The sequence below is a fragment of the Manis pentadactyla genome, chromosome X (assembly GCF_030020395.1).
Source record: "Manis pentadactyla isolate mManPen7 chromosome X, mManPen7.hap1, whole genome shotgun sequence".
Lineage (NCBI taxonomy): Eukaryota > Metazoa > Chordata > Mammalia > Pholidota > Manidae > Manis > Manis pentadactyla.
In genome coordinates, this window is record NC_080038.1 from 51,766,929 (window position 1) to 51,772,133 (window position 5,205).

Below are 5,205 nucleotides of genomic sequence, written 5' to 3' on the forward strand. Positions count from 1 at the left end.
TTCTTGAGCCAGGAACATGGAGAGAGGCAGAGATATATCCCATCATACTCTTAGATATTTTGTTCCCTTAAATCACAGCTGCCAACAGCAAAAACTATGGTTAACAAATAGAATTTGGTTCTCTTCTTTGGAGGAGACCAGCAGTTTGTTAGGAATGTCCTGCTTTCACCTGTATAGGACTGGTGAGCATTTATGTTTTTGCCCCTAGAAGGCTCTGAAATAAGTCAGAATAGGACCATAATTAAGTTAACCCTAATGCCGCATTATACCCCAGGTTGAAAATTCACTCACTAGTTTATCCCCAATTTACTATAATGTCCAGTCACATTATCTGACATAACCTACAAAGATTATACAATGACCCCAAAAGATAGTATCAAAATAATCCAAATAATACAATGTCAAAAACATAATGAAAATGCCTTAATTTGAACTATATGAAACATATTCCAACTATTATACTCCAAAAGAGAAATTAATGCCCCAAATTAAATTTCTTTTTTAAAGTCCAAAGGAATTGAAGTCCAAAATACTGCCTTTCTCAATTTGTTGTTTTTTCTTATTTCAGCTACACAGATTTCACAAAGATGTCTGGACATATATGGGATTCCTTCAGCAGCTGCAGCCTGGGCTGTCTTCCTCTTGACTGTGTGTAGTTCCTTCAGGACTTCAGAAGCTGAATTAATCTAACCCCACAACTGTAGGCCATACATTTTTAAGAGTTCACAGGGTCAATGGGACATAAGATTATTACAGTACCAGCCTCACATCCAAAAAACTAGGAAGCACACTAATACCCACCCAGTAGAACATATATCCCAAGCAAATTTATGTCCCCAGGGGTTATTACATAGTGTAAAACAGACCCACATTGCTGTTGTCAGTCAAATAACTCATCAGACTTAGTGGCATCAAGAGGAAGAAAAATACATAGAGAAAACATGGGTGAAAAGAGAATATCTTCTTGGTTTCAACCTCAGCAGGATGCCAGTCTGTGTCAGTAGTCTGGACTTTGTGACCTGTGAACTTAAACTAATTTACAAGATATTTCCAAGTGGTTGATTGTATTGTCCTGAGTTTCAGACCCAAACCTGCAGGAGTCCAGGGCCTGTCTGTTACTGCTAATGGGACTTTCATCAGAAACCCAATGAGGAACCATTGGCTTTGTCCAGAGCTCCTCTCCAAAACCATGCTTATTTTTCAAAATTTCTTTCCTAGTCTTAGAATAACCTTCACTAATGTTTTCAATAGTGGAAGGTACAAGGCCCATTCCTCTACTTATTCTTCTGCTACAGTAGGGCTCAGCCTTTTCCTCACATGAGTTTCATAGGGCTAGCCAAGAAACAGAATAAAATTGAAAAACAAAACACCAACAAATATCTATTATATTTCTATCTACCAATGCCAGCACTTAAAACATCATTAAGCCTATTGATCATCTAGTACTGATTCTAATATGTGTGTTCCACTGTCCTTCTGGAACACCATAACAGATGATCCCAGCAGTTCCTACAAGGAAGCAAATCCTGTTATTCAGCCTTTCTTAGTTCTAGCAAGTGCCTTGCCCACCTCATATGCTGAGACTTGAAAGTCCCCTAAGAATCAAATCTTAAACCTAATTTAAAATTTCTCAGAGTCTCTCTTGGTATAGGAAAGAATCTCTCTCCATCTCAGCTAGATTCCAGACTTTTGTTCTTTCATTTTGGGGTCCTGGACAGGCCTGCCAACTCTTGCTAAGCCCAGCCTTTACCCTGTGACTAAAGACTCTAGTTAGAGCCTGGCTTAATGCTCCATTGTGCTAAAGTCTGCCTATACAGCCTGCATTTATTAAAACCCACTTGGTATCTGCAGGGAGAAGCCAGAGCTATTGCAGACAACAGAGCCCCTAATGCCATTGATAACCAACCTTGATTTGTACACCTGAAGTTAGGTTCCAAAATGCTTGCCCTCTTATCAGTTTCATAAGGTTTTGCAGCCTTTGCTTATGTACTGCAATGGAAAGTAATAACCCTCTTGATTTTGAACCAAGTTGAGTAATAAATACAAGAATCAGAAAGGGAGCAAAATGTTAGCCTTACTTTTAATACAGTTAGAATAGAAAATGCAGCTTCACCAGGAGAACAAAATGGGCTTCCCACTCCTCTCCAAATTAGACTTTTAAGTCACCTGGGGGTAGAGTTGAAGTTGCAGAGACACTTAACCAGTCACATTGAATATCTCAGGAAGCTTCACACTTAAGTGAGTGCAGAGTACAAGTGCCCCAAAGAAGAGGGCAAGAGGTGTTCAGCTATCATCAATCAATAACACCAAGATAAAAATATGGGCCAGTGGATGTCAGATTTTAACTTTCTCACTAATTAGATAAATCAATCATTCTCCTAAAAGGATTAGAGAGAAGGGGAAAAGGTTTCTTCCGCAAGTGTCTGAGGGTGCAAAATTACAATCTTTTGCCAGGCAAAAGCAGGCAAAAAGGTAGGAGATTGTTCTTATATATTGAAAAGCAGTCAAAGACTTTTTGTGTGTACAGATTTTACAAATCATCTTACATATTTGGCAAAGTTCAAGATTGCCTCTAAGATGCTTTTACCAAATCACAGACATAAATATGGAAATCATCATCAAATTTGATGAAGTACACTGAGGGTTTTGCTTCTACGTGATGAATGACCCTGCCATTCCTCTTGGATCCATCATCTTTGGCCTATTCTACCTGTTGGCCTACTAGGTTGCATATGACTTCTGGTTCCCTCTCTGTGGGAGGAGAATCACTGAAATCTGGAAGGATACACAGGTTACCATCTTTACAATCATCCAAGAGCTGGTACATATATAATACAGGATCTTTTTCATAGGTAAATAAAACCATGTGTTCATGACAGGTCTTAGCCTGAGCTAAGACCATCCCCCTTCATTCATTTTTGCAATCTTCGTCTGTCTTTAATGTTCCACTGCTTTGCCAATCATAGTTTCTGTTAAGTGTATATAACTGATTCTAGATTTCTATGAGAAAGGACTTCAAGTGATGACACTCTTTTATCTCTGTGAAGTTCCAATCCACAAACAGTCAAATCCATCATATTTGATAAGATACAGAGAGGGATTTGCACATAGCTGATCCAGAACGGTTCCCTTCCACTGTGTTAAGGGTTCATCTCCATCTCTCCATCCATGTCGAATTTTGCAGCCTATGATGTTGTTCCAAGGCTGAGAGGTCAGTCTGCTCTTATGCTTCTTGTGTGCCACCTTTCTATTCAAGGTAACAAACATACTGGCATGTCTTGTGCCTGTCCTGGACCACCACCTTTCTGGACTGGGTCTTCAGCCTCTGAGGAGCACAGTAGCAAGAAAGAAAATTAAGAAAAAATAATTTCACAGCAAGACACAGTGAGCTTTTCCTTCTAATTAGTGCACTCCAGGATCTCGCTCCTAAGTTTTTCAAGAAAGCTACACAGGAAAGCTGGAAATCAAAGCATCCTGGCTGCATGCCTGCAGTAGTAGCCTTCCTCCCCAGCTCGTTCTGCCTTAGAGTGAGGGAGCTGACATTAGGGTCAAAGAAACAAGGGACAAACTCCACACCCCCAATCCTTCTGCCCCTCCAGGTCAAGGGGCACAGACTTCCCAGGGCCTGGTATCATGGGCCTCACATGTCCTATTTGGACACCTCGCTGCTGCCTCCACTGTGAGCCTGTGGCCAAGGAAGATAAGCAGGGGACAAGCCAGGTGCTGGGAGAGGAGGATGGCACGCAAGGAGTGTGTCTAAGAGGACAGCGGGGAAGACGAAGAGGATGGCGGTGGTGTCCCCAATACTCAGCTCTTGAGTCCTCCGCATTCCTGGCGGGGGTGACCCCTCTGCCACAGTGGGCTCCCACCAACCATTGCCGCTCTTCCTGTCAAACATTGCGCAGCTTCCTGCCAGGAGAGAAGCCTCCCTTCCTGTCAAACATTGTGCGCTACACTCCCTCTTCACTTTGCACAGCCAACTCTGAGGCCCACGACAGTCATGGGCCTGGAAGGTGCTTCTTGGTTCCTGGCCCTGGCCCTTTCTGAAACCAGGAGCTGCCTTGCACACCACCCCACTCCCTGACAACTCTACCTCTCCAGTTTAGGGCTTCCAAGCTCCCCACACCGCCCCTCACCCCGACCCCTACCTTAGTGCCCCTGCCTCATCTTCCAGGAATTTGCCCTTTCTTTTTCCCCATGCTTTCCTGGACTCACTCTTTTTATACAGAATGCAATTGATTCTTAAATTTAAAAAATCATTTAAAGAGATTTGAGGGTTCAGTTTTCTAGCTTGATCCTATCTCTAGGTAATTTTTATTGTCTGGTCGTTCCCAGGCTTTACTTCTTGAGGATAATTTTTTCTTTTTTCTTTTTCTTTACTTATTTATTTATTTTTTTACCTATTGATAAAGAACTGTATGAACAATGTAGGCATTTTGTAAAATTCAGAATATAGACATGAAGAAGAAAATAATCAACTGTAAGCCCACCTCCTATTCCCCACGGCTCATAGCAAAACATTAACACTTCCAAATGCCTTTCTAATAGTCTCTTACAAAACTGGGTAACTTTGCATATTCATTTTCATGGCATGCCTTTTCCACATAGAATAAGCATTTGCTCAAGTTATATTGATTGAAACATGTTTTCTAGGAGTTTCACTAAAACCAGCATAAAGATATTTTCTGAATTTAGCCATTCTCTCCTATCTTTAGATATTTAAGTTTTTTAATTGAAATATCATTGATATACAATCTTATATTGGTTTCAAATATACAACACAATGGTTTAACAGTTACCCATATTATTAAATCTGCATGCCCAATAGTGGGGTTATTACCTGTCAACGTAGAAAGATGTTACAGAATCTTGGTTATATTCTCCATACTGTATTACTATCCCCATGACCAACTTATTTTATAATTGAGAATTTTGTGCCCCTTTATTTCCCTCATGCTCCCCACCCACGCACCCCAACACCGCCCCACCAAGGTAACTACCAATCACCTCTCAGCATCTATGAGTCTGCTGCTGTTTTGTTCATTTGGTTTTACTTTGTTTTTATATTGCATGAATAAGTGAAACCATATGGTATTTGTCCTTCTCCACCGGACTTACTTCACTGAGCAAAATACCCTCTAGGTCCATCCATGTTGCTGCAAATGGCAGGACTTCTTGTTTTTTTATGGCTAAATAATATTTCAT

General features: G+C 40.9%; 1 pseudogene; it reads right to left on the reverse strand.

Annotated features, from left to right (window-relative positions):
* Positions 1-568: 568 nt before the first annotated feature.
* LOC118922717 (spindlin-3-like) lies at positions 569-4,173 on the reverse strand (annotated as a pseudogene).
* Positions 4,174-5,205: the final 1,032 nt, after the last annotated feature.